We start from the raw sequence: 25,489 nt of genomic DNA on the forward strand, positions 1-25,489 counted from the left end.
CGCCGGCAAAGGAAATCCCGTGATTTCCCGTAAATCCCGGGCTTGGCCCGTATAGTCGAATGTATACAAAGAAAGTACCCAGGGAGTAAACTCATTTCCCGAAAGATTTTTTAAATTTTTTTTTCACCACTAAAACGCATGAGACTGGTAGTTTTCAAAAATGTTTTTATTTTTGATGAGACGCTTAATGAAAGAGGTTTAATCGCCGGCAAACGAAAACCCGCGATTTCCCGTAAATCCCGGGCTTGGCCCGTATAGTCAAATGTATACAAAGAAAGTACCCAGTGAGTAACTCATTTCCAGAACGATTTTTTAATTTATTTTTTCAACACTAAAACGCATGAGACTTGTAGTTTTCAAAAATGTTTTCATTTTTGATGAGACGCTGAATAAAAGAAGTTTAATCGCCGGCAAACGAAAACCTGCGATTTCCCGTAAGTCCCGGACTCGGCCCGTATAGTCAAAAGTATACAAAGAAAGTACCCGGGGTGTAAACTCATTTCCCGAACGATTTTTTAAATTATTATTTACCACTAAAACCCATGAGACTTGTAGTTTTTAAAAATGTTTTCATTTTTGATGAGACGCTGAATGAAAAAAGTTTAATCGCCGGCAAACGAAAAGCCGCGACTTCCCGTAAATCCCGGACTCAGCCCGTATAGTCAAAAGTATACAAAGAAAGTACCCAGGGAGTACACTCATTTCCCGAACGATTTTTTAAATTATTTTTTCACCACTAAAACGCATGAGACTTGTAGTTTTCAAAAATGTTTTCATTTTTGATGAGACACTGAATAAAAGAAGTTAAATCGCCGGCAAACGAAAACCTGCGATTTCCCGTAAGTCCCAGACTCGCCCCGTATAGTCAAAAGTATACAAAGAAAGTACCCGGGGTGTAAACTCATTTCCCGAACGATTTTTTAAATTATTATTTCACCACTAAAGCCCATGAGACTTGTAGTTTTTAAAAATGTTTTCATTTTTGATGAGACGCTGAATAAAAGAAGTTTAATCGCCGGCAAACGAAAACCTGCGATTTCCCGTAAATCCCGGACTCGGCCCGTATAGTCAAAAGTATACAAAGAAAGTACCCAGGGTGTAAACTCATTTCCCGAACGATTTTTTAAATTATTATTTCACCACTAAAGCCCATGAGACTTGTATTATTTAAAAATATTTTCATTTTTGATGAGACGCTGAATAAAAGAAGTTTAATCGCCGGCAAACGAAAACCCGCGACTTCCCGTAAATCCCGGACTCAGCCCGTATAGTCAAAAGTACACAAAAGAAAGTACCCAGGGAGTAAACTCATTTCCCGAACGATTTTTTAAATTATTTTTTCACCACTAAAACGCATGAGACTTGTAGTTTTTAAAAATGTTTTCTTTTTTGATGAGACGCTGAATGAAAGAAGTTTAATCGCCGGCAAACGAAAACCTGCGATTTCCCGTAAGTCCCTGACTCGGCCCGTATAGTCAAAAGTATACAAAGAAAGAACCCGGGGTGTAAACTCATTTCCCGAACGATTTTTTAAATTATTATTTACCACTAAAGCCCATGAGACTTGTAGTTTTTAAAAATGTTTTCATTTTTGATGAGACGCTGAATGAAAGAAGTTTAATCGCCGGCAAACGAAAACCCGCGACTTCCCGTAAATCCCGGACTCAGCCCGTATAGTCAAAAGTATACAAAGAAAGTACCCAGGGAGTACACTCATTTCCCGAACGAATTTTTAAATTATTTTTTTACCACTAAAACGCCTGAGACTTGTAGTTTTCAGAAATGTTTTCATTTTTGATGAGACGCTTAATAAAAGTGGTTTAATCGCCGGCAAACGAAAACCTGCGATTTCCCGTAAATCCCAGACTCGGCCCGTATAGTCAAAAGTATACAAAGAAAGTACCCAGGGTGTAAACTCATTTCCCGAACGATTTTTTAAATTATTATTTCACCACTAAAGCCCATAAGACTTGTAGTATTTAAAAATATTTTCATTTTTAATGAGACGCTGAATAAAAGAAGTTTAATCGCCGGCAAACGAAAACCTGCGATTTCCCGTAAATCCCGGACTCGGCCCGTATAGTCAAAAGTATACAAAGAAAGTACCCAGGGTGTAAACTCATTTCCCGAACGATTTTTTAAATTATTATTTTACCACTAAAGCCAATGAGACTTGTAGTATTTAAAAATATTTTCATTTTTGATTAGACGCTGAATAAAAGAAGTTTAATCGCCGGCAAACGAAAACCCGCGACTTCCCGTAAATCCCGGACTCGGCCCGTATAGTCAAAAGTATACAAAGAAAGTACCCAGGGAGTAAACTCATTTCCCGAACAATTTTTTAAATTTTTTTTCACCACTAAAACGCATGAGACTTGTAGTTTTTAAAAATGTTTTCATTTTTGATGAGACGCTGAATAAAAGAAGTTTAATTGCCGGCAAACGAAAACCCGCGTCTTCCAGTAAATCCCGGATCGGCCCGTATAGTCAAAAGTATACAAAGAAAGTACCCAGGGAGTAAACTCATTTCCCAAACGATATTTTAAATTAATTTTCACCACTAAAACGCATGAGACTTGTAGTTTTCAGAAATGTTTTTATTTTTGATGAGACGCTTAATGAAAGTTGTTTAATCGCCGGCAAACGAAAACCCGCGATTTCCCGTAAATCCCGGGCTTGGGCCGTATAGTCGAATGTATACAAAGAAAGTACCCTGTGAGTAAACTCATTTCCAGAACGATTTTTTAATTTATTTTTTCAACACTAAAACGCATGAGACTTGTAGTTTTCAAAAATGTTTTCATTTTTGATGAGACGCTTAATGAAAGAGGTTTAATCGCCGGCAAACGAAAACCCGAGATTTCCCGTAAATCCTGGGCTTGGCCCGTATAGTCAAAAGTATACAAAGATAGTACCCAGGGAGTAAACTCATTTCCAGAACGATTTTTTAAATTATTTTTTCACCACTAAAACGCATAAGACTTGTAGTTTTTAAAAATGTTTTCATTTTTGATGAGACGCTGAATAAAAGAAGTTTAATCGCCGGCAAACGAAAACCCGCGTCTTCCAGTAAATCCCGGATCGGCCCGTATAGTCAAAAGTATACAAAGAAAGTACCCAGGGAGTAAACTCATTTCCCAAACGATATTTTAAATTAATTTTCACCACTAAAACGCATGAGACTTGTAGTATTTAAAAATATTTTCATTTTTGATGAGACGCTGAATAAAAGAAGTTTAATCGCCGGCAAACGAAAACCCGCGGCTTCCCGTAAATCCCGGACTCAGCCCGTATAGTCAAAAGTATACAAAGAAAGTACCCAGGGAGTAAACTCATTTCCCGAACGATTTTTTAAATTATTTTTTCACCACTAAAACGCATGAGACTTGTAGTTTTCAAAAATGTTTTCATTTTTGATGAGACGCTGAATAAAAGAAGTTTAATCGCCGGCAAACGAAAACCCGCGATTTCCCGTAAATCCCAGACTCGGCCCGTATAGTCAAAAGTATACAAAGAAAGTACCCAGGGTGTAAACTCATTTCCCGAACGATTTTTTAAATTATTATTTCACCACTAAAGCCCATGAGACTTGTAGTATTTAAAAATATTTTCATTTTTGATGAGACGCTGAATAAAAGAAGTTTAATCGCCGGCAAACGAAAACCTGCGACTTCCCGTAAATCCCGGACTCGGCCCGTATAGTCAAAAGTATACAAAGAAAGTACCCAGGGAGTAAACTCATTTCCCGAACAATTTTTTAAATTTTTTTTCACCACTAAAACGCATGAGACTTGTAGTTTTTAAAAATGTTTTCATTTTTGATGAGACGCTGAATAAAAGAAGTTTAATTGCCGGCAAACGAAAACCTGCGTCTTCCAGTAAATCCCGGACTCGGCCCGTATAGTCAAAAGTATACAAAGAAAGTACCCAGGGAGTAAACTCATTTCCCAAACGATATTTTAAATTAATTTTCACCACTAAAACGCATGAGACTTGTAGTTTTCAGAAATGTTTTTATTTATGATGAGACGCTTAATGAAAGTTGTTTAATCGCCGGCAAACGAAAACCCGCGATTTCCCGTAAATCCCGGGCTTGGGCCGTATAGTCGAATGTATACAAAGAAAGTACCCTGTGAGTAAACTCATTTCCAGAACGATTTTTTAATTTATTTTTTCAACACTAAAACGCATGAGACTTGTAGTTTTCAAAAATGTTTTCATTTTTGATGAGACGCTTAATGAAAGAGGTTTAATCGCCGGCAAACGAAAACCCGAGATTTCCCGTAAATCCCAGACTCGGCCCGTATAGTCAAAAGTATACAAAGAAAGTACCCAGGGTGTAAACTCATTTCCTAAACGATTTTTTAAATTATTATTTCACCACTAAAGCCCATGAGACTTGTAGTATTTAAAAATATTTTCATATTTGATGAGACGCTGAATAAAAGAAATTTAATCGCCGGCAAACGAAAACCTGCGATTTCCCGTAAATCCCGGACTCGGCCCGTATAGTCAAAAGTATACAAAGAAAGTACCCAGGGTGTAAACTCATTTCCCGAACGATTTTTTAAATTATTATTTTACCACTAAAGCCCATGAGACTTGTAGTATTTAAAAATATTTTCATTTTTGATGAGACGCTGAATAAAAGAAGTTTAATCGCCGGCAAACGAAAACCTGCGACTTCCCGTAAATTCCGGACTCGGCCCGTATAGTCAAAAGTATACAAAGAAAGTACCCAGAGAGTAAACTCATTTCCCGAACAATTTTTTAAATTTTTTTTCACCACTAAAACGCATGAGACTTGTAGTTTTTAAAAATGTTTTCATATTTGATGAGACGCTGAATAAAAGAAATTTAATCGCCGGCAATCGAAAACCTGCGATTTCCCGTAAATCCCGGACTCGGCCCGTATAGTCAAAAGTATACAAAGAAAGTACCCAGGGTGTAAACTCATTTCCCGAACGATTTTTTAAATTATTATTTTACCACTAAAGCCCATGAGACTTGTAGTATTTAAAAATATTTTCATTTTTGATGAGACGCTGAATAAAAGAAGTTTAATCGCCGGCAAACGAAAACCCGCGACTTCCCGTAAACCCCGGACTCGGCCCGCATAGTCAAAAGTATACAAAGAAAGTACCTAGGGAGTAAACTCATTTCCCGAACGATTTTTTAAATTAATTTTCACCACTAAAACGCATTTTTTTTTTTTTTTTTTTTTCGCCAAAAAGAAATTTACATACAACTATTTCAAAATTACAGATACAAGTTCTACATACACATAAGTACAGGCATAAATTTCTACATTAGGATATATATATATACATATATATATACATAACTGTATCACGTACGTAGAATAAAATGGCAGGAGTAAGTAGAAGACTATGCAGTCTTATCATCTCACACCTTACATAGCCGTCATTAAAAAGAGCGTCAAATAAAAATTGATAATTAAAAACTTAATAAAATATTAAATGTTATGTTAAATAAAAGAAAGCGTTTAATTATCACACGTAGTGTTGTTTCAGAAGAAGACTTGTTGGTTATTACTTCGTAACAGCTGATTTCTTAGTGCAATTTTAAATTGTTTTGTAGATGGAATGCTTTTTATCTCATCGTTTAGAAGCATGCTCCAGAGTTTTGGGCCTCAGTTTGATATTGAAAATTTTGTTACATTAGATATGATTTTTGGCCGAAGGAAGTTATTACCTGAAAATCTAGTTGGATATTTATGTTGAACTTTCTTAAATAATGTAATGAATATATTTGGTGCTATTAAATTTTTAATCTTATACATGAAAATAAGGACTTGAAAAATGTTTAGCTGACATACATTAAGAATACCCAGTTCTTTTAGCAATGGTCTAGAATGGGAACATTTGTTCTGTCGTAATATAATCCTACTGGCATGTTTTTGCTGAATGTGCAGTTTTTTTAATTTTGTTATATTAGTGCTACCCCATGCAATGTTTGCATAGTTTAAATAGCAGTGTATAAAGGAAAAATATATGCTTCTTAGGCAGTTCTTATTCAAAGCGAAACTGGCTTTATATAAGATTCCTAAGCTTTTGGAAACTTTGTTTTCCACTAATTTAATATGTTCTCTCCAAGTTAAATTTTCGTCTAGGAGAACTCCAAGAAATTTCATTGAATATTCTCTTCTTATGTTTACATGATCAATAACTAATCCAGGTAACCTAAGAGGTATTTTATCTTTTTTACTAAGTTTGTGAAAAAAGGTATATCTAGTTTTTGAAGTGTTAAGGGATAATTTATTCGCTTTAAACCAATCAGCCAATTTAGCCAATTCTAGGTTAGTGGTTTCAAAAAGTACGTTTATATCTTTATGAGTAAAGAATAAATTTGTATCATCAGCAAATAAAATTGAATTTAAGACACTAGATGCTCTAAATATATCATTGATATAAATAAGAAACAACAGTGGCCCTAAAATTGACCCTTGAGGTACTCCACATGTTATAATCCTGTAGTTAGTATTTCCTTCGTCATAAGAAATATATTGTTTTCTTTCGAAGAGGTAGTTATTAAACCATGCGAGATATGTATTTCTGATGCCATAATTTTTTAGTTTTTCTAATAGAATCTCATGGTTGACTTATCGAATGCCTTACTGAGATCAATAAAGACCCCAATTGTAAATTTATTCTCATCAAAGGCTTGAAATATTTCCTGACTCAACTGAATGATTGCGTGATCAGTTGAATGACCTGCTTGAAGCATGAGACTTGTAGTTTTCAGAAATGTTTTCATTTTTGATGAGACGCTTAATGAAAGTTGTTTAATCGCCGGCAAACGAAAACCCGCGATTTTCCGTAAATCCCGGGCTTGGCCCGTATAGTCGAATGTATACAAAGAAAGTACCCTGTGAGTAAACTCATTTCCCGAACGAATTTTTAAATTATTTTTTCACCACTAAAATGCATGAGACTTGTAGTTTTCAGAAATGTTTTCATTTTTGATGAAACGCTTAATAAAAGTGGTTTTATCGCCGGCAAACGAAAACCCGCGATTTCCCGTAAATCCCGGGCTTGGCCCGTATAGTCGAATGTATACAAAGAAAGTACCCTGTGAGTAAACTCATTTCCAAAACGATTTTTTAAATTATCTTTTTACCACTAAAACGCTTGAGACTTGTAGTTTTCAAAAATGTTTTCATTTTTGATGAGACGCTGAATAAAAGAAGTTTAATCGCCGGCAAACGAAAACCCGCCATTTCCCGTAAACCCCGGACTCGGCCCGCATAGTCAAAAGTATACAAAGAAAGTACCCAGGGAGTAAACTCATTTCCCGAACGATTTTTTAAATTATTTTTTCACCACTAAAACGCATGAGACTTGTAGTTTTCAAAAATGTTTTCATTTTTGATGAGACGCTGAATAAAAGAAGTTTAATCCCCGGCAAACGAAAACCTGCGATTTCCCGTAAATCCCGGGCTCGGCCCGTATAGTCAAAAGTATACAAAGAAAGTACCCAGGGTGTAAACTCATTTCCCGAACGATTTTTTAAATTATTATTTCACCACTAAAGCCCATGAGACTTGTAGTATTTAAAAATATTTTCATTTTTGATGAGACGCTGAAAAAAAGAAGTTTAATCGCCGGCAAACGAAAACCTGCGACTTCCCGTAAATCCCGGACTCGGCCCGTATAGTCAAAAGTATACAAAGAAAGTACCCAGGGTGTAAACTCATTTCCCGAACTATTTTTTAAATTATTATTTTACCACTAAAGCCCATGAGACTTGTAGTATTTAAAAATATTTTCATTTTTGATGAGACGCTGAATAAAAGAAGTTTAATCGCCGGCAAACGAAAACCCGCGATTTCCCGTAAATCCCGGACTCTGCCCGTATAGTCAAAAGTATACAAAGAAAGTACCCAGGGTGTAAACTCATTTCCCGAACGATTTTTTAAATTATTATTTCACCACTAAAGCCCATGAGACTTGTAGTATTTAAAAATATTTTCATTTTTGATGAGACGCTGAATAAAAGAAGTTTAATCGACGGCGAACGAAAACCTGCGACTTCCCGTAAATCCCGGACTCGGCCCGTATAGTCAAAAGTATACAAAGAAAGTACCCAGGGAGTAAACTCATTTCCCGAACGATTTTTTAAATTATTTTTTCACCACTAAAACGCATGAGACTTGTAGTTTTTAAAAATGTTTTCATTTTTGATGAGACGCTGAATAAAAGATGTTTAATTGCCGGCAAACGAAAACCCGCGTCTTCCCGTAAATCCCGAACTCGGCCCGTATAGGCAAAAGTATACAAAGAAAGTACCCAGGGAGTAAACTCATTTCCAAAACGATTTTTTAAATTATCTTTTCATCACTAAAGCCCATGAGACTTGTAGTATTTAAAAATATTTTCATTTTTGATGAGACGCTGAATAAAAGAAGTTTAATTGCCGGCAAACGAAAACCTGCGACTTCCCGTAAATCCCGGACTCGGCCCGTATAGTCAAAAGTATACAAAGAAAGTACCCAGGGTGTAAACTCATTTCCCGAACGATTTTTTAAATTATTATTTCACCACTAAAGCCCATGAGACTTGTAGTATTTAAAAATATTTTCATTTTTGATGAGACGCTGAATAAAAGAAGTTTAATCGCCGGCAAACGAAAACCTGCGATTTCCCGTAAATCCCGGGCTCGGCCCGTATAGTCAAAAGTATACAAAGAAAGTACCCAGGGAGTAAACTCATTTCCCAAATGATATTTTAAATTAATTTTCACCACTAAAACGCATGAGACTTGTAGTTTTCAAAAATGTTTTCATTTTTGATAAGACGCTTAATGAAAGATGTTTAATCGCCAGCAAACGAAAACCTCCGATTTCCCGTAAATCCCGGGCTTGGCCCGTATAGTCGAATGTATACAAAGAAAGTACCCTGTGAGTAAACTCATTTCCGAAACGATTTTTTCAATTATCTTTTCACCACTAAAACGCATGAGACTTGCAGTTTTCAAAAATGTTTTCATTTTTGATGAGACGCTTAATAAAAGAGGTTTAATCGCCGGCAAAGGAAATCCCGTGATTTCCCGTAAATCCCGGGCTTGGCCCGTATAGTCGAATGTATACAAAGAAAGTACCCAGGGAGTAAACTCATTTCCCGAACGATTTTTTAAATTTTTTTTTCACCACTAAAACGCATGAGACTGGTAGTTTTCAAAAATGTTTTTATTTTTGATGAGACGCTTAATGAAAGAGGTTTAATCGCCGGCAAACGAAAACCCGCGATTTCCCGTAAATCCCGGGCTTGGCCCGTATAGTCAAAAGTATACAAAGAAAGTACCCAGGGTGTAAACTCATTTCCCGAACGATTTTTTAAATTATTATTTCACCACTAAAGCCCATGAGACTTGTAGTATTTAAAAATATTTTCATTTTTGATGAGACGCTGAATAAAAGAAGTTTAATCGACGGCGAACGAAAACCCGCGACTTCCCGTAAATCCCGGACTCGGCCCGTATAGTCAAAAGTATACAAAGAAAGTACCCAGGGAGTAAACTCATTTCCCGAACGATTTTTTAAATTATTTTTTCACCACTAAAACGCATGAGACTTGTAGTTTTTAAAAATGTTTTCATTTTTGATGAGACGCTGAATAAAAGATGTTTAATTGCCGGCAAACGAAAACCCGCGTCTTCCCGTAAATCCCGAACTCGGCCCGTATAGGCAAAAGTATACAAAGAAAGTACCCAGGGAGTAAACTCATTTCCAAAACGATTTTTTAAATTATCTTTTCATCACTAAAGCCCATGAGACTTGTAGTATTTAAAAATATTTTCATTTTTGATGAGACGCTGAATAAAAGAAGTTTAATTGCCGGCAAACGAAAACCTGCGACTTCCCGTAAATCCCGGACTCGGCCCGTATAGTCAAAAGTATACAAAGAAAGTACCCAGGGTGTAAACTCATTTCCCGAACGATTTTTTAAATTATTATTTCACCACTAAAGCCCATGAGACTTGTAGTATTTAAAAATATTTTCATTTTTGATGAGACGCTGAATAAAAGAAGTTTAATCGCCGGCAAACGAAAACCTGCGATTTCCCGTAAATCCCGGGCTCGGCCCGTATAGTCAAAAGTATACAAAGAAAGTACCCAGGGAGTAAACTCATTTCCCAAATGATATTTTAAATTAATTTTCACCACTAAAACGCATGAGACTTGTAGTTTTCAAAAATGTTTTCATTTTTGATAAGACGCTTAATGAAAGATGTTTAATCGCCAGCAAACGAAAACCTCCGATTTCCCGTAAATCCCGGGCTTGGCCCGTATAGTCGAATGTATACAAAGAAAGTACCCTGTGAGTAAACTCATTTCCGAAACGATTTTTTCAATTATCTTTTCACCACTAAAACGCATGAGACTTGCAGTTTTCAAAAATGTTTTCATTTTTGATGAGACGCTTAATAAAAGAGGTTTAATCGCCGGCAAAGGAAATCCCGTGATTTCCCGTAAATCCCGGGCTTGGCCCGTATAGTCGAATGTATACAAAGAAAGTACCCAGGGAGTAAACTCATTTCCCGAACGATTTTTTAAATTTTTTTTTCACCACTAAAACGCATGAGACTGGTAGTTTTCAAAAATGTTTTTATTTTTGATGAGACGCTTAATGAAAGAGGTTTAATCGCCGGCAAACGAAAACCCGCGATTTCCCGTAAATCCCGGGCTTGGCCCGTATAGTCAAATGTATACAAAGAAAGTACCCAGTGAGTAACTCATTTCCAGAACGATTTTTTAATTTATTTTTTCAACACTAAAACGCATGAGACTTGTAGTTTTCAAAAATGTTTTCATTTTTGATGAGACGCTGAATAAAAGAAGTTTAATCGCCGGCAAACGAAAACCTGCGATTTCCCGTAAATCCCGAGTCGGCCCGTATAGTCAAAAGTATACAAAGAAAGTACCCAGGGTGTAAACTCATTTCCCGAACGATTTTTTAAATTATTTTTTCACCACTAAAACGCATGAGACTTGTAGTTTTCAAAAATGTTTTCATTTTTGATGAGACGCTGAATAAAAGAAGTTTAATCGCCGGCAAACGAAAACCTGCGATTTCCCGTAAGTCCCGGACTCGGCCCGTATAGTCAAAAGTATACAAAGAAAGTACCCGGGGTGTAAACTCATTTCCCGAACGATTTTTTAAATTATTATTTACCACTAAAGCCCATGAGACTTGTAGTTTTTAAAAATGTTTTCATTTTTGATGAGACGCTGAATGAAAAAAGTTTAATCGCCGGCAAACGAAAACCCGCGACTTCCCGTAAATCCCGGACTCAGCCCGTATAGTCAAAAGTATACAAAGAAAGTACCCAGGGAGTACACTCATTTCCCGAACGATTTTTTAAATTATTTTTTCACCACTAAAACGCATGAGACTTGTAGTTTTCAAAAATGTTTTCATTTTTGATGAGACACTGAATAAAAGAAGTTAAATCGCCGGCAAACGAAAACCTGCGATTTCCCGTAAGTCCCAGACTCGCCCCGTATAGTCAAAAGTATACAAAGAAAGTACCCGGGGTGTAAACTCATTTCCCGAACGATTTTTTAAATTATTATTTCACCACTAAAGCCCATGAGACTTGTAGTTTTTAAAAATGTTTTCATTTTTGATGAGACGCTGAATAAAAGAAGTTTAATCGCCGGCAAACGAAAACCTGCGATTTCCCGTAAATCCCGGACTCGGCCCGTATAGTCAAAAGTATACAAAGAAAGTACCCAGGGTGTAAACTCATTTCCCGAACGATTTTTTAAATTATTATTTCACCACTAAAGCCCATGAGACTTGTATTATTTAAAAATATTTTCATTTTTGATGAGACGCTGAATAAAAGAAGTTTAATCGCCGGCAAACGAAAACCCGCGACTTCCCGTAAATCCCGGACTCAGCCCGTATAGTCGAAAGTATACAAAGAAAGTACCCAGGGAGTAAACTCATTTCCCGAACGATTTTTTAAATTATTTTTTCACCACTAAAACGCATGAGACTTGTAGTTTTCAAAAATGTTTTCTTTTTTGATGAGACCCTGAATGAAAGAAGTTTAATCGCCGGCAAACGAAAACCTGCGATTTCCCGTAAGTCCCTGACTCGGCCCGTATAGTCAAAAGTATACAAAGAAAGAACCCGGGGTGTAAACTCATTTCCCGAACGATTTTTTAAATTATTATTTACCACTAAAGCCCATGAGACTTGTAGTTTTTAAAAATGTTTTCATTTTTGATGAGACGCTGAATGAAAGAAGTTTAGTCGCCGGCAAACGAAAACCCGCGACTTCCCGTAAATCCCGGACTCTGCCCGTATAGTCAAAAGTATACAAAGAAAGTACCCAGGGTGTAAACTCATTTCCCGAACGATTTTTTAAATTATTATTTCACCACTAAAGCCCATGAGACTTGTAGTATTTAAAAATATTTTCATTTTTGATGAGACGCTGAATAAAAGAAGTTTAATCGACGGCGAACGAAAACCCGCGACTTCCCGTAAATCCCGGACTCGGCCCGTATAGTCAAAAGTATACAAAGAAAGTACCCAGGGAGTAAAGTCATTTCCCGAACGATTTTTTAAATTATTTTTTCACCACTAAAACGCATGAGACTTGTAGTTTTTAAAAATGTTTTCATTTTTGATGAGACGCTGAATAAAAGATGTTTAATTGCCGGCAAACGAAAACCCGCGTCTTCCCGTAAATCCCGAACTCGGCCCGTATAGGCAAAAGTATACAAAGAAAGTACCCAGGGAGTAAACTCATTTCCAAAACGATTTTTTAAATTATCTTTTCATCACTAAAACGCTTGAGACTTGTAGTTTTCAAAAATGTTTTCATTTTTGATGAGACGCTGAATAAAAGAAGTTTAATCGCCGGCAAACGAAAACCTGCGATTTCCCGTAAATCCCGGGCTTGGCCCGTATAGTCAAAAGTATACAAAGAAAGTACCCAGGGTGTAAACTCATTTCCCGAACGATTTTTTAAATTATTATTTCACCACTAAAGCCCATGAGACTTGTAGTACTTAAAAATATTTTCATTTTTGATGAGACGCTGAATAAAAGAAGTTTAATCGCCGGCAAACGAAAACCTGCGACTTCCCGTAAATCCCGGACTCGGCCCGTATAGTCAAAAGTATACAAAGAAAGTACCCAGGGTGTAAACTCATTTCCCGAACGATTTTTTAAATTATTATTTCACCACTAAAGTCCATGAGACTTGTAGTATTTAAAAATATTTTCATTTTTGATGAGACGCTGAATGAAGGAAGTTTAATCGCCGGCAAACGAAAACCTGCGATTTCCCGTAAATCCCGGACTCGGCCCGTATAGTCAAAAGTATACAAAGAAAGTACCCAGGGAGTAAACTCATTTCCCAAATGATATTTTAAATTAATTTTCACCACTAAAACGCATGAGACTTGTAGTTTTCAAAAATGTTTTCATTTTTGATAAGACGCTTAATGAAAGATGTTTAATTGCCGGCAAACGAAAACCTCCGATTTCCCGTAAATCCCGGGCTTGGCCCGTATAGTCGAATGTATACAAAGAAAGTACCCTGTGAGTAAACTCATTTCCGAAACGATTTTTTCAATTATCTTTTCACCACTAAAACGCATGAGACTTGCAGTTTTCAAAAATGTTTTCATTTTTGATGAGACGCTTAATAAAAGAGGTTTAATCGCCGGCAAAGGAAATCCCGTGATTTCCCGTAAATCCCGGGCTTGGCCCGTATAGTCGAATGTATACAAAGAAAGTACCCAGGGAGTAAACTCATTTCCCGAACGATTTTTTAAATTTTTTTTTCACCACTAAAACGCATGAGACTGGTAGTTTTCAAAAATGTTTTTATTTTTGATGAGACGCTTAATGAAAGAGGTTTAATCGCCGGCAAACGAAAACCCGCGATTTCCCGTAAATCCCGGGCTTCGCCCGTATAGTCAAATGTATACAAAGAAAGTACCCAGTGAGTAACTCATTTCCAGAACGATTTTTTAATTTATTTTTTCAACACTAAAACGCATGAGACTTGTAGTTTTCAAAAATGTTTTCATTTTTGATGAGACGCTGAATAAAAGAAGTTTAATCGCCGGCAAACGAAAACCTGCGATTTCCCGTAAGTCCCGGACTCGGCCCGTATAGTCAAAAGTATACAAAGAAAGTACCCGGGGTGTAAACTCATTTCCCGAACGATTTTTTAAATTATTATTTACCACTAAAACCCATGAGACTTGTAGTTTTTAAAAATGTTTTCATTTTTGATGAGACGCTGAATGAAAAAAGTTTAATCGCCGGCAAACGAAAACCCGCGACTTCCCGTAAATCCCGGACTCAGCCCGTATAGTCAAAAGTATACAAAGAAAGTACCCAGGGAGTACACTCATTTCCCGAACGATTTTTTAAATTATTTTTTCACCACTAAAACGCATGAGACTTGTAGTTTTCAAAAATGTTTTCATTTTTGATGAGACACTGAATAAAAGAAGTTAAATCGCCGGCAAACGAAAACCTGCGATTTCCCGTAAGTCCCAGACTCGCCCCGTATAGTCAAAAGTATACAAAGAAAGTACCCGGGGTGTAAACTCATTTCCCGAACGATTTTTTAAATTATTATTTCACCACTAAAGCCCATGAGACTTGTAGTTTTTAAAAATGTTTTCATTTTTGATGAGACGCTGAATAAAAGAAGTTTAATCGCCGGCAAACGAAAACCTGCGATTTCCCGTAAATCCCGGACTCGGCCCGTATAGTCAAAAGTATACAAAGAAAGTACCCAGGGTGTAAACTCATTTCCCGAACGATTTTTTAAATTATTATTTCACCACTAAAGCCCATGAGACTTGTATTATTTAAAAATATTTTCATTTTTGATGAGACGCTGAATAAAAGAAGTTTAATCGCCGGCAAACGAAAACCCGCGACTTCCCGTAAATCCCGGACTCAGCCCGTATAGTCAAAAGTATACAAAGAAAGTACCCAGGGAGTAAACTCATTTCCCGAACGATTTTTTAAATTATTTTTTCACCACTAAAACGCATGAGACTTGTAGTTTTTAAAAATGTTTTCTTTTTTGATGAGACGCTGAATGAAAGAAGTTTAATCGCCGGCAAACGAAAACCTGCGATTTCCCGTAAGTCCCTGACTCGGCCCGTATAGTCAAAAGTATACAAAGAAAGAACCCGGGGTGTAAACTCATTTCCCGAACGATTTTTTAAATTATTATTTACCACTAAAGCCCATGAGACTTGTAGTTTTTAAAAATGTTTTCATTTTTGATGAGACGCTGAATGAAAGAAGTTTAATCGCCGGCAAACGAAAACCCGCGACTTCCCGTAAATCCCGGACTCAGCCCGTATAGTCAAAAGTATACAAAGAAAGTACCCAGGGAGTACACTCATTTCCCGAACGAATTTTTAAATTATTTTTTTACCACTAAAACGCCTGAGACTTGTAGTTTTCAGAAATGTTTTCATTTTTGATGAGACGCTTAATAAAAGTGGTTTAATCGCCGGCAAACGAAAACCTGCGATTTCCCGTAAATCCCAGACTCGGCCCGTATAGTCAAAAGTATACAAAGAAAGTACCCAGGGTGTAAACTCATTTCCCGAACGATTTTTTAAATTATTATTTCACCACTAAAGCCCATAAGACTTGTAGTATTTAAAAATATTTTCATTTTTAATGAGACGCTGAATAAAAGAAGTTTAATCGCCGGCAAACGAAAACCTGCGATTTCCCGTAAATCCCGGACTCGGCCCGTATAGTCAAAAGTATACAAAGAAAGTACCCAGGGTGTAAACTCATTTCCCGAACGATTTTTTAAATTATTATTTTACCACTAAAGCCAATGAGACTTGTAGTATTTAAAAATATTTTCATTTTTGATGAGACGCTGAATAAAAGAAGTTTAATCGCCGGCAAACGAAAACCCGCGACTTCCCGTAAATCCCGGACTCGGCCCGTATAGTCAAAAGTATACAAAGAAAGTACCCAGGGAGTAAACTCATTTCCCGAACAATTTTTTAAATTTTTTTTCACCACTAAAACGCATGAGACTTGTAGTTTTTAAAAATGTTTTCATTTTTGATGAGACGCTGAATAAAAGAAGTTTAATTGCCGGCAAACGAAAACCCGCGTCTTCCAGTAAATCCCGGATCGGCCCGTATAGTCAAAAGTATACAAAGAAAGTACCCAGGGAGTAAACTCATTTCCCAAACGATATTTTAAATTAATTTTCACCACTAAAACGCATGAGACTTGTAGTTTTCAGAAATGTTTTTATTTTTGATGAGACGCTTAATGAAAGTTGTTTAATCGCCGGCAAACGAAAACCCGCGATTTCCCGTAAATCCCGGGCTTGGGCCGTATAGTCGAATGTATACAAAGAAAGTACCCTGTGAGTAAACTCATTTCCAGAACGATTTTTTAATTTATTTTTTCAACACTAAAACGCATGAGACTTGTAGTTTTCAAAAATGTTTTCATTTTTGATGAGACGCTTAATGAAAGAGGTTTAATCGCCGGCAAACGAAAACCCGAGATTTCCCGTAAATCCTGGGCTTGGCCCGTATAGTCAAAAGTATACAAAGATAGTACCCAGGGAGTAAACTCATTTCCAGAACGATTTTTTAAATTATTTTTTCACCACTAAAACGCATAAGACTTGTAGTTTTTAAAAATGTTTTCATTTTTGATGAGACGCTGAATAAAAGAAGTTTAATCGCCGGCAAACGAAAACCCGCGTCTTCCAGTAAATCCCGGATCGGCCCGTATAGTCAAAAGTATACAAAGAAAGTACCCAGGGAGTAAACTCATTTCCCAAACGATATTTTAAATTAATTTTCACCACTAAAACGCATGAGACTTGTAGTATTTAAAAATATTTTCATTTTTGATGAGACGCTGAATAAAAGAAGTTTAATCGCCGGCAAACGAAAACCCGCGGCTTCCCGTAAATCCCGGACTCAGCCCGTATAGTCAAAAGTATACAAAGAAAGTACCCAGGGAGTAAACTCATTTCCCGAACGATTTTTTAAATTATTTTTTCACCACTAAAACGCATGAGACTTGTAGTTTTCAAAAATGTTTTCATTTTTGATGAGACGCTGAATAAAAGAAGTTTAATCGCCGGCAAACGAAAACCCGCGATTTCCCGTAAATCCCAGACTCGGCCCGTATAGTCAAAAGTATACAAAGAAAGTACCCAGGGTGTAAACTCATTTCCCGAACGATTTTTTAAATTATTATTTCACCACTAAAGCCCATGAGACTTGTAGTATTTAAAAATATTTTCATTTTTGATGAGACGCTGAATAAAAGAAGTTTAATCGCCGGCAAACGAAAACCTGCGACTTCCCGTAAATCCCGGACTCGGCCCGTATAGTCAAAAGTATACAAAGAAAGTACCCAGGGAGTAAACTCATTTCCCGAACAATTTTTTAAATTTTTTTTCACCACTAAAACGCATGAGACTTGTAGTTTTTAAAAATGTTTTCATTTTTGATGAGACGCTGAATAAAAGAAGTTTAATTGCCGGCAAACGAAAACCTGCGTCTTCCAGTAAATCCCGGACTCGGCCCGTATAGTCAAAAGTATACAAAGAAAGTACCCAGGGAGTAAACTCATTTCCCGAACAATTTTTTAAATTTTTTTTCACCACTAAAACGCATGAGACTTGTAGTTTTTAAAAATGTTTTCATTTTTGATGAGACGCTGAATAAAAGAAGTTTAATTGCCGGCAAACGAAAACCCGCGTCTTCCAGTAAATCCCGGATCGGCCCGTATAGTCAAAAGTATACAAAGAAAGTACCCAGGGAGTAAACTCATTTCCCAAACGATATTTTAAATTAATTTTCACCACTAAAACGCATGAGACTTGTAGTTTTCAGAAATGTTTTTATTTTTGATGAGACGCTTAATGAAAGTTGTTTAATCGCCGGCAAACGAAAACCCGCGATTTCCCGTAAATCCCGGGCTTGGGCCGTATAGTCGAATGTATACAAAGAAAGTACCCTGTGAGTAAACTCATTTCCAGAACGATTTTTTAATTTATTTTTTCAACACTAAAACGCATGAGACTTGTAGTTTTCAAAAATGTTTTCATTTTTGATGAGACGCTTAATGAAAGAGGTTTAATCGCCGGCAAACGAAAACCCGAGATTTCCCGTAAATCCTGGGCTTGGCCCGTATAGTCAAAAGTATACAAAGATAGTACCCAGGGAGTAAACTCATTTCCAGAACGATTTTTTAAATTATTTTTTCACCACTAAAACGCATAAGACTTGTAGTTTTTAAAAATGTTTTCATTTTTGATGAGACGCTGAATAAAAGAAGTTTAATCGCCGGCAAACGAAAACCCGCGTCTTCCAGTAAATCCCGGATCGGCCCGTATAGTCAAAAGTATACAAAGAAAGTACCCAGGGAGTAAACTCATTTCCCAAACGATATTTTAAATTAATTTTCACCACTAAAACGCATGAGACTTGTAGTATTTAAAAATATTTTCATTTTTGATGAGACGCTGAATAAAAGAAGTTTAATCGCCGGCAAACGAAAACCCGCGGCTTCCCGTAAATCCCGGACTCAGCCCGTATAGTCAAAAGTATACAAAGAAAGTACCCAGGGAGTAAACTCATTTCCCGAACGATTTTTTAAATTATTTTTTCACCACTAAAACGCATGAGACTTGTAGTTTTCAAAAATGTTTTCATTTTTGATGAGACGCTGAATAAAAGAAGTTTAATCGCCGGCAAACGAAAACCCGCGATTTCCCGTAAATCCCAGACTCGGCCCGTATAGTCAAAAGTATACAAAGAAAGTACCCAGGGTGTAAACTCATTTCCCGAACGATTTTTTAAATTATTATTTCACCACTAAAGCCCATGAGACTTGTAGTATTTAAAAATATTTTCATTTTTGATGAGACGCTGAATAAAAGAAGTTTAATCGCCGGCAAACGAAAACCTGCGACTTCCCGTAAATCCCGGACTCGGCCCGTATAGTCAAAAGTATACAAAGAAAGTACCCAGGGAGTAAACTCATTTCCCGAACAATTTTTTAAATTTTTTTTCACCACTAAAACGCATGAGACTTGTAGTTTTTAAAAATGTTTTCATTTTTGATGAGACGCTGAATAAAAGAAGTTTAATTGCCGGCAAACGAAAACCTGCGTCTTCCAGTAAATCCCGGACTCGGCCCGTATAGTCAAAAGTATACAAAGAAAGTACCCAGGGAGTAAACTCATTTCCCAAACGATATTTTAAATTAATTTTCACCACTAAAACGCATGAGACTTGTAGTTTTCAGAAATGTTTTTATTTATGATGAGACGCTTAATGAAAGTTGTTTAATCGCCGGCAAACGAAAACCCGCGATTTCCCGTAAATCCCGGGCTTGGGCCGTATAGTCGAATGTATACAAAGAAAGTACCCTGTGAGTAAACTCATTTCCAGAACGATTTTTTAATTTATTTTTTCAACACTAAAACGCATGAGACTTGTAGTTTTCAAAAATGTTTTCATTTTTGATGAGACGCTTAATGAAAGAGGTTTAATCGCCGGCAAACGAAAACCCGAGATTTCCCGTAAATCCCAGACTCGGCCCGTATAGTCAAAAGTATACAAAGAAAGTACCCAGGGTGTAAACTCATTTCCTAAACGATTTTTTAAATTATTATTTCACCACTAAAGCCCATGAGACTTGTAGTATTTAAAAATATTTTCATATTTGATGAGACGCTGAATAAAAGAAATTTAATCGCCGGCAAACGAAAACCTGCGATTTCCCGTAAATCCCGGACTCGGCCCGTATAGTCAAAAGTATACAAAGAAAGTACCCAGGGTGTAAACTCATTTCCCGAACGATTTTTTAAATTATTATTTTACCACTAAAGCCCATGAGACTTGTAGTATTTAAAAATATTTTCATTTTTGATGAGACGCTGAATAAAAGAAGTTTAATCGCCGGCAAACGAAAACCTGCGACTTCCCGTAAATTCCGGACTCGGCCCGTATAGTCAAAAGTATACAAAGAAAGTACCCAGAGAGTAAACTCATTTCCCGAACAATTTTTTAAATTTTTTTTCACCACTAAAACGCATGAGACTTGTAGTTTTTAAAAATGTTTTCATTTTTGATGAGACGCTGAATAAAAGAAGTTTAATTGCCGGCAAACGAAAACCTGCGTCTTCCAGTAAATCCCGGACTCAGCCCGTATAGTCAAAAGTATACAAAGAAAGTACCCAGGGAGTAAACTCATTTCCCAAACGATATTTTAAATTAATTTTCACCACTAAAACGCATGAGACTTGTAGTTTTCAGAAATGTTTTTATTTTTGATGAGACGCTTAATGAAAGAAGTTTAATTGCCGGCAAACGAAAACCCGCGATTTCCCGTAAATCCCGGGCTTGGGCCGTATAGTCGAATGTATACAAAGAAAGTACCCTGTGAGTAAACTCATTTCCAGAACGATTTTTTAATTTATTTTTTCAACACTAAAACGCATGAGACTTGTAGTTTTCAAAAATGTTTTCATTTTTGATGAGACGCTTAATGAAAGAGGTTTAATCGCCGGCAAACGAAAACCCGAGATTTCCCGTAAATCCTGGGCTTGGCCCGTATAGTCAAAAGTATACAAAGATAGTACCCAGGGAGTAAACTCATTTCCAGAACGATTTTTTAAATTATTTTTTCACCAGTAAAACGCATAATACTTGTAGTTTTTAAAAATGTTTTCATTTTTGATGAGACGCTGAATAAAAGAAGTTTAATCGCCGGCAAACAAAAACCTGCGATTTTCCGTAAATCCCGGACTCGGCCCGTATAGTCAAAAGTATACAAAGAAAGTACCCAGGGTGTAAACTCATTTCCGGAACGATTTTTTAAATTATTATTTCACCACTAAAGCCCATGAGACTTGTAGTATTTAAAAATATTTTTATTTTTGATGAGACGCTGAATAAAAGAAGTTTAATCGCCGGCAATCGAAAACCCGCGACTTCCCGTAAATCCCGGACTCAGCCCGTATAGTCAAAAGTATACAAAGAAAGTACCCAGGGAGTAAACTCATTTCCCGAACGATTTTTTAAATTATTTTTTCACCACTAAAACGCATGAGACTTGTAGTTTTTAAAAATGTTTTCATTTTTGATGAGACGCTGAATAAAAGAAGTTTAATCGCCGGCAAACGAAAACCCGCGACTTCCCGTAAATCCCGGACTCAGCCCGTATAGTCAAAAGTATACAAAGAAAGTACCCAGGGAGTAAACTCATTTCCCGAACGATTTTTTAAATTATTTTTTCACCACTAAAACGCATGAGACTTGTAGTTTTCAAAAATTTTTTCAGTTTTGATGAGACGCTGAATAAAAGAAGTTTAATCGCCCGCAAACGAAAACCTGCGATTTCCCGTAAATCCCGGACTCGACCCGTATAGTCAAAAGTATACAAAGAAAGTACCCGGGGTGTAAACTCATTTCCCGAGCGATTTTTTAAATTATTATTTCACCACTAAACCCCATGAGACTTGTAGTTTTTAAAAATGTTTTCATTTTTAATGAGACACTGAATAAAAGAAGTTTAATTGCCGGCAAACGAAAACCCGCGACTTCCCGTAAATCCCGGACTCGGCCCGTATAGTCAAAAGTATACAAAGAAAGTGTCCAGGGAGTAAACCCATTTCCCGAACGATTTTTTAAATTAATTTTCACCACTAAAACGCATGAGACTTGTAGTTTTCAGAAATGTTTTCATTTTTGATGAGACGCTTAATGAAAGTTGTATAATCGCCGGCAAACGGAAACCCGCGATTTCCCGTAAATCCCGGGCTTGGCCCGTATAGTCGAATGTATACAAAGAAAGTACCCTGTGAGTAAACTCATTTCCGAAACGATTTTTTCAATTACCTTTTCACCACTAAAACGCATGAGACTTGCAGTTTTCAAAAATGTTTTTATTTTTGATGAGACGCTTAATGAAAGTTGTTTAATCGCAGGCAAACGAAAACCCGCGGTTTCCCGTAAATCCCGGGCTTGGGCCGTATAGTCGAATGTATACAAAGAAAGTACCCTGTGAGTAAACTCATTTCCAGAACGATTTTTTAATTTATTTTTTCAACACTAAAACGCATAAGACTTGTAGTTTTTAAAAATGTTTTCATTTTTGATGAGACGCTGAATAAAAGAAGTTTAATCGCCGGCAAACGGAAACCCGCGATTTCCCGTAAATCCCGGGCTTGGCCCGTATAGTCGAATGTATACAAAGAAAGTACCCTGTGAGTAAACTCATTTCCAGAACGATTTTTTAATTTATTTTTTCAACACTAAAACGCATGAGACTTGTAGTTTTCAAAAATGTTTTTATTTTTGATGAGACGCTTAATGAAAGAGGTTTAATCGCCGGCAAACGAAAACCCGAGATTTCCCGTAAATCCTGGGCTTGGCCCGTATAGTCAAAAGTATACAAAGATAGTACCCAGGGAGTAAACTCATTTCCAGAACGATTTTTTAAATTATTTTTACACCAGTAAAACGCATAAGACTTGTAGTTTTTAAAAATGTTTTCATTTTTGATGAGACGCTGAATAAAAGAAGTTTAATAGCCGGCAAACGAAAACCTGCGATTTTCCGTAAATCCCGGACTCGGCCCGTATAGTCAAAAGTATACAAAGAAAGTACCCAGGGTGTAAACTCATTTCCGGAACGATTTTTTAAATTATTATTTCACCACTAAAGCCCATGAGACTTGTAGTATTTAAAAATATTTTCATTTTTGATGAGACGCTGAATAAAAGAAGTTTAATCGCCGGCAAACGAAAACCCGCGACTTCCCGTAAATCCCGGACTCAGCCCGTATAGTCAAAAGTATACAAAGAAAGTACCCAGGGAGTAAACTCATTTCCCGAACGATTTTTTAAATTATTTTTTCACCACTAAAACGCATGAGACTTGTAGTTTTCAAAAATGTTTTCATTTTTGATGAGACGCTGAATAAAAGAAGTTTAATCGCCGGCAAACGAAAACCCGCGACTTCCCGTAAATCCCGGACTCAGCCCGTATAGTCAAAAGTATACAAAGAAAGTACCCAGGGAGTAAACTCATTTCCCGAACGATTTTTTAAATTATTTTTCCACCACTAAAACGCATGAGACTTTTAGTTTTCAAAAATGTTTTCATTTTTGATGAGACGCTGAATAAAAGAAGTTTAATCGCCCGCAAACGAAAACCTGCGATTTCCCGTAAATCCCGGACTCGGCCCGTATAGTCAAAAGTATACAAAGAAAGTACCCAGGGAGTAAACTAATTTCCGAAACGATTTTTTGAATTATTATTTCACCACTAAAGCCCATGAGACTTGTAGTTTTTTAAAATGTTTTCATTTTTGATGAGACGCTGAATAAAAGAAGTTTAATCGCCGGCAAACGAAAACCCGCGATTTCCCGTAAATCCCGGACTCGGCCCGTATAGTCAAAAGTATACAAAGAAAGTACCCAGGGAGTAAACTCATTTCCCAAACGATTTTTTAAAATGTTATTTCACCACTAAACCCATGAGACTTGTAGTTTTTGAAAATGTTTTCATTTTTGATGAGACGCTGAATAAAAGAAGTTTAATCGCCGGCAAACGAAAACCCGCGATTTCCCGTAAATCCCGGACTCGGCCCGTATAGTCAAAAGTATACAAAGAAAGTACCCAGGGAGTAAACTCATTTCCCAAACGATTTTTTAAAATGTTATTTCACCACTAAACCCATGAGACTTGTAGTTTTTAAAAATGTTTTCATTTTTGATGAGACGCTGAATAAAAGAAGTTTAATCACCGGCAAACGAAAACCCGCAATTTCCCGTAAATCCCGGTCTCGGCCGTATAGTCAAAAGTATACAAGGAAAGTACCCAGTGAGTAAACTCATTTCCCTAACGATTTTTTAAATTATTTTTTCACCACTAAAACGCATGAGACTTGTAGTTTTCAAAAATGTTTTCATTTTTGATGAGACGCTGAATAAAAGAAGTTTAATCGCCGGCAAACGAAAACCTGCGATTTCCCGTAAATCCCGTATTCGGCCCGTATAGTCAAAAGTATACAAAGAAAGTACCCAGGGAGTAAACTCATTTCCCGAACGATTATTTAAATTACTTTTTCACCACTAAAACGCATGAGACTTGTAGTTTTTAAAAATGTTTTCATTTTTGATGAGACGCTGAATAAATGAAGTTTAATCGCCGGCAAACGAAAAGCCGCGATTTCCCGTAAATCCCGGGCTTGGCCGGTATAGTCGAATGTATACAAAGAAAGTACCCTGTGAGTAAACTCATTTCCAAAACGATTTTTTGAATTATCTTTTCACCACTAAAACGCATGAAACTTGTAGTTTTCAAAAATGTTTTTATTTTTGATGAGACGCTGAATAAAAGAAGTTTAATCGCCAGCAAACGAAAACCCGCCATTTCCCGTAAACCCCGGACTCGGTCCGTATAATCAAAAGTATACAAAGAAAGTACCCAGGGGGTAAACTCATTTCCCGAACGATTTTTTAAATTATTTTTTCACCACTAAAACGCATGAGACTTGTAGTTTTCAAAAATGTTTTCATTTTTGATGAGACGCTGAATGAAAGAAGTTTAATCGCCGGCAAACGAAAACCTGCGATTTCCCGTAAATCCCGGACTCGGCCCGTATAGTCAAAAGTATACAAAGAAAGTACCCAGGGAGTAAACTCATTTCCCGAACGATTTTTTAAATTATTTTTTCACCACTAAAACGCATGAGACTTGTAGTTTTCAAAAATGTTTTCATTTTTGATGAGACGCTGAATAAAAGAAGTTTAATCGCCGGCAAACGAAAACCTGCGATTTCCCGTAAATCCCGTATTCGGCCCGTATAGTCAAAAGTATACAAAGAAAGTACCCAGGGAGTAAACTCATTTCCCGAACGATTATTTAAATTACTTTTTCACCACTAAAACGCATGAGACTTGTAGTTTTTAAAAATGTTTTCATTTTTGATGAGACGCTGAATAAAAGAAGTTTAATCACCGGCAAACGAAAACCCGCAATTTCCTGTAAGTCCCGGTCTCGGCCCGTATAGTCAAAAGTATACAAGGAAAGTACCCAGTGAGTAAACTCATTTCCCTAACGATTTTTTAAATTATTTTTTCACCACTAAAACGCATGAGACTTGTAGTTTTCAAAAATGTTTTCATTTTTGATGAGACGCTGAATAAAAGAAGTTTAATCGCCGGCAAACGAAAACCTGCGATTTCCCGTAAATCCCGTATTCGGCCCGTATAGTCAAAAGTATACAAAGAAAGTACCCAGGGAGTAAACTCATTTCCCGAACGATTATTTAAATTACTTTTTCACCACTAAAACGCATGAGACTTGTAGTTTTTAAAAATGTTTTCATTTTTGATGAGACGCTGAATAAATGAAGTTTAATCGCCGGCAAACGAAAACCCGCGATTTCCCGTA

This window comes from Hydractinia symbiolongicarpus, chromosome 6, assembly GCF_029227915.1.
Source record: "Hydractinia symbiolongicarpus strain clone_291-10 chromosome 6, HSymV2.1, whole genome shotgun sequence".
NCBI lineage: Eukaryota > Metazoa > Cnidaria > Hydrozoa > Anthoathecata > Hydractiniidae > Hydractinia > Hydractinia symbiolongicarpus.